This window comes from Durio zibethinus, chromosome 3 (genome assembly GCF_047325235.1).
Source record: "Durio zibethinus cultivar Kanyao isolate XHJ-2024 chromosome 3, ASM4732523v1, whole genome shotgun sequence".
NCBI lineage: Eukaryota > Viridiplantae > Streptophyta > Magnoliopsida > Malvales > Malvaceae > Durio > Durio zibethinus.
The window spans coordinates 10,909,646-10,920,588 of NC_143164.1; positions in this window are offsets into that span (position 1 = coordinate 10,909,646).

Below are 10,943 nucleotides of genomic sequence, written 5' to 3' on the forward strand. Positions count from 1 at the left end.
GAATAAAAAAAAAAAAAAAGAGAAATGATGTGGATTATTTTTAGCTAGATTAATGTTTAGAAAATCAATGGAGATTCCAATAAAAAATCTTCTTTATTACTTGAAAAGTAGTAAAAATTTGCACTACTTAATTTAAGGATGTTAAATGTATTTTCAATTAAATTTATGATTTCTTTTGCTATAAACTAAATTTGTAGTTAAAATATAATAATTTTTGTAAATATCCGATTTCATCTGAGTTTTTTAATTGATTTGTTGAGACAATTCAAATTTTTTTAGTTCAAAATTTCAATTATTTTGTTTAGTTTTGGATTCATCCTAATTCAAGTTGGGTTTTATTTTGGACTTTGAGCCTTTGAATTATTTATTGAATCTTGAAATTTTATTTTGGAGGATTAAAGTGTTCATTGGGCTTTAAATTGGCCACTTTTGAGTTATTTAATTAGCAATCGGGCTTTGAGCTCAATAGATGGAGTAGATAGTTTTTTTTATTATTCATTTTATTTTATATTTTAAAAAAAAGTAAAATAAAAAATCAAGAAAGATTTTTAGAAAATGTGTTTGAATTCTTGCTTTAAAAAGAAATCGTAAAATATCCTGACATTCAATCTTAGAAATCAAATCTTGATAAAAAAGAAACTAAATCACAAGTTAAAGGAAATATTGATAAGAATCAAATAATTTTTTTAAAAAGAAAAAAAAATCAAACCATAAACTTAATAGAATTGGATTTTTTTGTGGCTAATTCGATCTTTGTTATTCAATGTAAATCACTAAAATTTCTAATAGAAAGCCTTATATAAACCAATCAACTAAGCACATTGGATGAGAAAATGCCGAGACAGAGAGAGAAACACACAGACAAGAGTACAAATAGTAAAAACAGAGGGCAAATAATTGTGCTATAAGCAGTAAAGGAGGTAGCTGTAGAACACAAACAAAACAATAGTGGCAGTAGGGCGATTGGCCATTTATTGGGTCTAGGTTGCCGGCTTTCATTGGGTTCTTGAAATTGGGAGAATTTAGTGAAGAAGAGGTAGGGGAGAATGCTTGCCAAGTGCCATTGATAAAAAATTAGAAAGAAAATAAGAAGGAAGGACTTGACCCAATTGATCAAGAGATTTGCCTTGTAACTAGCATTTCAAGTCAGAACTAAGCTCATTGGGGAATTGGTCAAGCCTAATATTTGCTTTGGGTTTCTTCTTAGATTTCACGCAATTCTCAATAATTAATAGTTTATGTATTATTTATTTGCTTTATTCATTTATTTTTTTACATGAATTTGAATATTTCAAAATTAAGAACATGTTTTAATTTGGCAGGACTAAACACAATATGATTTAATAAATTTATAAATTTAATTTATCTTATATAATTCTATTATCATTTATATCATATAAATTTGATTAATATGTAAAATTTTTTCAGTGATGGAATTAAAACAAAATCACAAGTTATGAATTTCTTTTTCAATTACTAGGTGAGAGATCTTCTTTAAATTTTGTCAAAAGTGTTGAGAGGATTTTAAAAATTTTCAATAAAAAGAATTTTTATTTATTTTCCCATGAAATTTAATAATTAATAAATGAAAATTCTCCAATGGTGGAATTAAGAGAAAATCATAGCTGATGAATTTCTTGACAATTTTTTGGTGAGGAATTTTTCTTAAATCTCACCAAAAGTGTTGGGAGGAGTTTAGAAATGTTTCAATAAAATAATTTTATTATTTTTTATAAAATTTAATAATTAATAAACTAATAAATAAAAATTCTCTAATGATAGAATTAAAAGAAAATCACAAGTGGTAAATTTCTTTACATTTTTCTAGATGAAGTATTTTTTCTAAATTTTTACCAAAAGTGTTGAGACAATTTTGGAAAATCTTTAATAAAGGAAATTCTTATTTATTATCTCATAAAATTTTATAATTAATAAGTTAGTAAGTAAAAAAATTTCCCAATGATGGAATTAAGAGAGAAAAACACAAGTGGTGGTTTTCTTGAGAATTCATAGGTAAGAAATTTTCCTAAGTCTTGTCAAAAGTGTTTGAAAAATTTTGTGAATCTTTCAATGAAAAGAATTTTTATTTACTCCCTTAATACAATGCTTAATAAATGATTCAAGAAATTTTTAGTTAAAAAATGATAAAGACCATTTGGTTAGGACAACATATAAGGCAATATAAAATTAATTGGTACCAATTTTTGGATGTTGTTGGGTGTTAAAGCTTTCCCTACATGTAACTAGCTCTAGAACCTAGTTTGGTTTTATAGACAAAACTCTATTGTTTTTAGGGGTCTTTAGTTAATCTTAAGATAACTGTAAAAATTGTAAATTCACTTTGGTGGTCAATCACACCTAGATAAAATAAAAAAAAATTGGTGGCGACTTCATACTTTTGTGTTTAGTGATCAGGTTCTCGAACCTGATTGTTATGACAGTTTGACGACTCCACTGAAGAATTTATTAGAGAGTCAAGCCAATAAATAATTTTATGTTGCCCTAAGTCTTGGTTTTATGGTCTTAGTTTATTATGATGTTTTTGCATGTTTATTAATTCATTTGTTTTACTAATATTTTTATTTTCTTTTGTGATTTTATTTGATTTGGAGCATATAAATTTGGGGTTTGTAGAAAAGGTGATATGTGTCATAATGTATCATTCTAGAGATTCGATCGCTAGATGTTAAAATTGAGAAAAACGAGAAGTCGCCATCAATTTTTTTAAGGGAGTGATTGGTCATCCAATAATTTTATCTTTTTAATAAAATAATAAAATGAGTTTAAAGTTTATTAAAATGATAATTTTAGTCTACGAAAAATAGGATTGGGTTTAGGAATCAGTTATGTGTGAAGAAGGATTAACACTCCCATAGCGCTCATAAAAATTGATACCAATTAACCATTCGCTATCTATAATTTTGGATACAAATGGTTTTTATTTAAGATTTAAGAACAATTCCCTTTTTTTTAAGGAAGAAAATCAATTAAAGATCTTTATTTAGGAATATTGTGAAAATATTTAGACTAAAGAAATATCTTAAAATTCTTCAACATCTAGGCAGAATCCAAAGATAGTATTTTCTATCTAAGATTTATCACAATATTTCTTTTAAAAATAAATAAACAAAATAACATTATTTAAAAATAATAATTGTTGATAACTCTCTAATATTTAGGTAGAGTATAAAAAATTATAGTTTTTGGAATACTATTTTTATTCTTTTTTTTTTTAAATAATTCTTTAAAGAACTTCTTATGCCAAAAAAAAAAAGAAAAATGATATAATTAACAATGAACATCAATAATTAAAATATATATGTATAATGAGTGTAAATATTAATCTAAAATTGAGATATATGCAAATGATGATAAGATACGAATTGAAATTAGGTGTTTAAATATAAAAAGACCACCAAGACTCTTAAATCTATAGATAGAGTTTGGGTGTAACTATTTATATTTAAGATTCTAATTTTTATTTTTTATTTTTTATTTACTTTTATTATTAGAGATTACAAAACTATATGAAAATTCTTAATAAAATAAAATTTCTTAAATACCCCATCATCTAAGTAACATTCAGGAATAAATTATTTTATAAAAGGTTTTCACATAAATCCTTGAATTTTAGAATGGTCTTGGGGTTTTGGGGTTTCAAGATTTCACTTAGGTCATTAACTAGGGTTTAAGGTTTCACAGTTGTATTTTAAGGTCTTGGGTTTTACCTAAGGTTTAGGGTTTCAAATAAGATTTTGGGTTTCACTTAAGATTTAGGGTTTCACCTAGAGTTTAGGATTTTACTTTGGATTTAAGGTTTCATCTATAGTTTATGGCTTTGTTTTAGGGTTTCATTTTGGGTTTCATTTTAGGGTTTTATTTTAGGGTTTCGATTTAGGGTTTCACCTTGGATTTCACAAATTTAGGAACTCCTCTAAAAATCTCTGGCATTTAGGCATATTTTTGGAGTAAGCTCGCTTTTTATGATTTTTAAAAAATAAATTATTTATTTATTTTATTTTTTCATTAAAAATTTATTATTATCATTATTATTTATTGATCTTTTATTATTTAATAATTTCTCAACATCTAGGTGAAATTATTAATTTTTAAAGTATATTTTTTTAATTCCCTCCAACATCTAAGCAAGTAATTAAAAAATTATTATTATTATTATTATTATTATTATTATTATTATTATCTTTTTATTTTCTTTTTAAAATTTAAAATGCATGGAAATGAATTACATTCAAAATAAATCAAAGTATGAAAAATTGAATCACATAAAAATTAAAACAAATATATAAATTTAAACCACAAAGGAATTAAAATTACACAAAATTTAAACTAAAATTAAATTTACAAAAGAAATTTGCATTGACGAGGAGAAGTTTGGTGGTCCGTTCATAAGTCATGTTTATTAACCCAAAACAGGAGACCTAAGCTAAAACTAGAGGCAAAAGCTTTTTCTTTTCTTTTCATTCGGCTAAAACATAAATCATAAACATGTAAAGTCTTCGCTAGCGGCCCATACAATCATGCAAAGGAAAGCCATATGCATATATGCATGCTTAAACAAACAAAAGATCGTCAAACAATGACTAAACCGAAAATCATGAAACCATAACAGGCACCATGTAAAGATGCTATGTACATATACTTCATAACAGAGTAAATAGACAAAAGACCCCACAGATGATGAAACTTTATGCCTTTGCAAGCAGACCATGCGAAAGGACAGCAAGCAAACGTAGAAATGAAAAAAAAATTCAAACCTCTTATACAGACCATAAAACAGCAGATATGACCCAAGAACAAAGTTGTAAATTTCCAGCTACAGCCTCGAACAGTAAAAAAATAGCAAGCCTATGATGAAGCTGAAGGCTTCTACAAGATAACCTCACGCGAGAACAGCAAGCAAGGAAAGAAGAAAAAGCTACCTTTCATTCCCTGATTTTTCCCTTTTTCTTCCTTGTTGTTTTGGTCTTTTCCTCATTTCTTTTCCCCTTCTGCTTTTCTAGTTGTCCCCGATCCTGCTTTAAAACTTTTTCTGCTGTTGCCGTCCTTACTCTCCCTACTGAAAAACCTATTCTGCGTGTCTAGCTTTTCTTCTCCCTTTTCTTCTAGTATTTTTTTGTGTTGTTTTTCTTTTTTTTGCTCTAATTGTTTGTCGCTATTGCCTTTCAGTTTTTACTCAGTTTTTGGCTTGCCTAGTTTTTCTGCTTGTTACTTTTTCTGTTGAATGCTTTTTCACGTTTTTTTCTTATTATTTTTTTGCTGAACTGCCCAATTTTTTTGCGTTTTTCTACCCTCTTTCGTTTCTACTGTTGTTTTTTTTTCTGCCTTTCTCTTTTTTCATGCCCGAATGGCTTCTCCTCTATTTTTCCTTGGTTCACGTTTCTTTTGCTGCCAACTTTTTCTTCTGTTGCTATTGGCGCCTACTTGCTCCCTTCCCCATTTCACTTTTTTGCTACTACTGGTTTTGCTTTCTCCCATCCGTTTCTATAATCGTTTTCCCTTTTCTCTGCTTGTTTTTTTTAGTTTTTTTTTTTTTTTTCAGTTGCTTGTGTCTACTGGTACTTTTATTTGCTTGCATTTTTTGGTTGCTTTTTTGTCGACAACTTCCCATGTTCAATGGCACGAAGCCATGTAGTTCCTCCTCATGCCGTTTCTTTCGCTTTTCTCATGTCTTATGCAAGGTTTTTCATGCGTGAGTGTTTTTAGGCCAAATGGTAATGGGCCTCTCCTTCATGCCAAAATTTTTTTAGTCTTCAGGAGCCTCTTTTCATGCAATAGATATACATATATATATATATATATATTAGGCCCGAACGAGCCTCCAAAGCTTATAAGCTTTTATCCCTCATTTCACCTTACCTTTTCTTTTTTCATTTCATTTATTTAATTTTAATTTTCAATTTAGTTATTATTTTATTTATTTATTTTATTATTTATTTAATGTTATTATTATTTATTTAATATTTTTTGTTTAATGTCCAAAACGAGCCATTTATGGGCTTTAAAGATGAATATTTTATTGGGCCTTTTATATTGGGTCATTTTGGGCATTCAATTAGACCAATGCAATGGGCCTCACTATGGGGCCTACATTAGACCTCATCCTCAAGCATTTAAAAATGGATTGTGTAATGGATCCGAAAAACTATGGTCAAAGCCTAATAGCAAACTGAGCCTAGTTTAAAGTGATAAAGTACTTCGGACAAAATTAGGTGTCTACAATATATTCTTTTACATAAACAACCACATTTATATTCATAATATGAGCTCTATACATAGGTTTCATCATTCTTATAAGGGGATAAAGTACTTATGCTCTCATAAAGTGTTAGCCTCCATAATAGCTAGAAAAAAATTTTCACTCAAATTTATAGCTTGTTATAAGTGAGGATTGGGCTACCTTAGTAGGGTAACCGGGATGACAATGAGGAACCCTGTAGCTTGAAATATCCTAAACCAAGCATATAGTGAAACATGAGGAGCTAACCTTAAGTTAGAGCCATGTCCACCTATTATTTAGAATATTGCCCAAATTAAGACACATTAAGGAATGCTCTTGCCTTTCAGTTACACGTTTCCATCATATTTTACATTTTTATGATTATCATTTTACCTTTACCTCATGCATCATGACATTTTCATATATGGGGCATTTGCCACATAGTAATTTTTGACAAAGTTAATCTTAATGGCATCCATGAATAGCCTAAAGCAATCCTAGCCCATATATAATAATGCTGATATTTTAAAGGTTATATCTAAGGAAACTCAAAGCAAAGAGGGTGAGTGTTTGCTAAGAAATTATGTATCTCTTCTATGTGAGAAGATTTATCTTGAGCTCAAGTTAAATGATCTTATTGATTTAATACAAATTTGGAAGCAATGGAGTATTCTTATGCGAGAAAAATTCCAACAAAAGTATTAGGACTTAGCACTACTCCTCTCAATAGATGTGGATGATCAGTTTATTAGAACTATGATGTGGTTTTGGGATTCTTCACACAAATGTTTTGTGTTTGGTGAGAGGGATTTGACACCTACAATTGAAGAATATTTCGTCTTGCTAGATTTCGACCTTCGAGTCTTGATAAAATCTATTTAAAGATGGATTATCATAAAAGCTTGCCATGATGATGAGAACTAGTTTAGAGGACATTGACAAACATGCTAAAGGAAAAAAAAATGAAAGCACCTGTTTTCCTTGCAGTTTTCTACATAACTATATTATCAAAAACACAAAAGTTGAGCTATGTATGCGGATATTTGCCCTAGCAGTCTACGAATTAGTGGTCTTTCTAAAAGTTTTGGGGTATATCGATGTAGTTGTTATGGACTTCTTAGAGCAAGTTAAGAATCATGTCAATCTAGCACCAGTTATCTTGGTAGAAACCATCTAATTTTTTAATTTCTATAGACAAAAAGAGAAAGCATGTTTTCATTTGGTGTAAATAGCTTTTATATGTTTGAATGAAAAGTTATTTTGAAATGAAAGAGGGAAGATTTCATAAACCATATTTTGCTACTAGTACCCCCATAAAATAGTTATGTGAAAACAAGTGGCCTGGGCTAAAGTTTGAGAAATAATGGATTAAGCATCTATGTAGTTTGGCAAGTTAAGAAATGGTGTGAAGAGCACCTTGGATGCCATATGGCCCATTATTGTATAGATGTGGAGACAAACCTTAGGTTTCATTCATTAGTCTTTGGGGTGTGGTCAGTTAAGCTCTATTTATGGTACAAAGATAGTTCAGTTATGAACAATTTGTTGTAATAGTTTTGGGGACTGCTAAACGAATTTGAAAACAATAGAAAGAGTCACCGTTAATATTTTTGGTTAGGTGTGATTGGACACCTATTAAAACTTATCCTTTTAATAAAAAATTTAAAAATTAATAAAACTTTATATAAAAGATAATTTTTGAGTCTACGAAATAGTTTAGGTTCGAGAGTCAATTACGTTTGGGGAAGGATTAGCACCCTTAAAGTATTAGCTAAAAAAAATCAATTAATTATGTGTTACCCTTTTAATTTTGACTAAATTGGTCTTGATTTTGGTATTTAAAATTAATTTTCTTTATTGTAGTAAAAAAACATATTTTTATTTTTTATTTTTATCTTGGTTGGAAAAAATTGAAAAATTTTCAAAAATAGTCCAATACTTTGGTAGTATTAAAATGAACTTTCTTACCTAAAGATTTCTTAAGAATCACTACTTGAAATTATAAAAAATCCAATGATCGATGGTTTATATTTATTTTCAAAATTTATATTTAATATACATGTAATGAAATATGATAACTATAATTTAATCCTAATAATATTTTTTAAAAAAATGCATTTCTTATTCTATTTAGATGAGAAATTTTTACCGAAAATTATTCTAAATAGTCCAACACATTAACGGCATTTTGGATAAATTTTTTTCTAGAGATTCCTAAAGAGTCACTACTTAGACTTATTTAAAATCTAATCCTCAAAGATTTTATTCGTTTACTTTTATAATAATTATTAATATTTAAAAGTTATGTAATAATATAATTATATATAAATTTATTTCCTAAAAAAAAATACTCTTATAAACATTTCATATTTTTGTTTCTTTAAAAAAATTCAAATTAAGGAAAAAATAAAAATATTTGTATTGAAAAAATTTTTTAAATATCCCAATACTTTGATAATTTTTAGAAATCTTTTCTCATCAAAAAATTTATCCAAAATCACTACTTGAACTTTTTAAAATCCCATCATCAAAATCTTCATTTAATTTCAATTTCATTATATTTATAAATATTATTTTCACAAGATTACAATAATAATCTTAATCCTTTAAAAAACTTTTTAAAAAAATTTATAAAAATCTTTATTTATGTTATCAATAACAATTTAAAATAATTAAATATTTATCTATATAAAATAATGTAGAAAAAAAATTTGACAAGTAACTAAGTCGATTATATTGAATTTACCAGAAATTAAGCTTAGTTCAAGGAAAGAGCCAATAGCAATGGGTTGAAGTTTTGCTAGGCCAAGATAGAGGCGCGTCCAACGAGAATGGATCAGATTCAAGTAGAGCCTGAGTTAGGCTTTGGTTGAGGGCCACCAGCTGAATTGGTCAAGACGCTAGTCATTCTGGATTGACCCTCCGATTCAAGTTTGACCCACCAGGTGCCCTACTCTTTTTTTTTTAAACTATAAAACCATTAGTTTTGTTTTCACTTAACTTTATCTTCTCTTCTAAAAAAAACATCCTTATATTCTCTTAAAAAAAAACAATAGGCCCTTTTTTACCTAGTTTCGATGAAAAGTTGCCACTTCCGCTACTCACTGGCGTCAGCTGGCTCCTTTTTCCTCTATTTTTTTCTTTTTATTTGTTTTGTCTTTCTTTTTCTTCTTCTTTTGTCCTTCTCTCCCTTTTTTTTCTTTTCTTCTTCTCTTTTTCCTTGTTGTTACAGCTTTTCCCTCCTTCTTCTCCACTGACTGCGCCTCTTTATACCGTCATTCCTGCTTCCTCTGGCGTTGATGGCATCTTTTCTTTTCTTTTTTTTATGTACAATGAAACTGATTTTGACTTTTTTTTTAGGATGGCTTTGGCTATGGGCTATAGCATCGGGTTTCTCCCTTCGGGGAGGACTGTGATTTTTCTTTTTTTTTGCAAGTTTGTTTTTGGAGGGTTGGCTGTTGGGTGGAGGTTGTACTTTTTTGTTTTTTTTTTTTTGAGGTAGTTTTAAGGGGTATTCGAATGGTGTTTTTTATGTCTCTTTTATTTTTTTTATAGTTTTTTGATGGATGAGCAAATTTTTTTTTGGTGATAGAAGGGCTTGGTGATGGTGGTTTGTGCGGTGGTCAGTGGGGATGATCTTGGTTGTGGTTTATGGTAGGATTTTTTTTTTTTTTGGGTTTTTCTGGCTGTGGCTATTGATAACGGTAAGGATGGTTAGGTTGTGGGTAGTTCACAGAGCATAGGAATCACTGGGATCCTAAGCTAGGATGGGGTTATGGTTGATGAAGGCCGGTGATGGTGGTTTGTGTTAGATGGTGATAAGGTGGTTCTAGTAGAGCTTAGAGTTAGGATGTGCAAAGGCCGGTTTATGAGTATAGAGTAGGGGAAGGTGGAATGGCCTTAGTGGGTTTTTCTTATTTTTTGTTGACAAATTTTCAAGAGCCTCGGTGAGTGAGAGCATACGAACAGTGGCGACGAGGGGCTTGGTGCGTGCCGAGTAGGGACTGGTGCCAGGTCGGTTATGGAAGAGATATGCCAGGACTACGAATGGGCGGTTGTCTGAGGCTGGTGTTGTTGGGTTGTGGGGTTGGCTGCAGAATGACCATTATTGGCTGGGGTTTGGTGGAGACAGAGTTGGTTCTTAGGTGTAGGCAAAGTTGTTGATGATGTTCGGGTGTGCAGGCACGAGGAATGGTGTTATGTGTATGATCTCCTATTGTAGTGTCTGTCTGGGTTGTTTTAGGTGGGACTGTGTGCTAGGCTTTCTTGGATAAGGATTAGATACAGGGAAAGGCTGAAGCTCCGACTGAGGCTCTTCCCTCATAGTTTTTCTTCCTCCCTTTTTATCTATGAATTGAACCAATAGACATAGGAATTCAATTTTTTGCAGTCTGAAAACACAGTCTAAAAATATAGAACAGGGCTTGGCTGGTTGTGACGTGATGCTCCCGTGGTACAGTGGCTTCAGCCACTTTAATTTAATTGTTTTCCTTTCTTTCTTTCTTTTTTTTTGTTATTTTGTGTTTTTTTTTGTTATATAAATTAATTTAATTAATTCTAAAAGCAAAATAAAAATAAATTAAAAATAAGAATGAAATTTGGCTTAAAAGCTTAATGTGGGCCTAAAAACTTAATTGACTTAAGATTGAAGTTTGGGCTTGAAAAATTGATTTAGATATTTATTGGGTCTTCAAATCCAAATGAT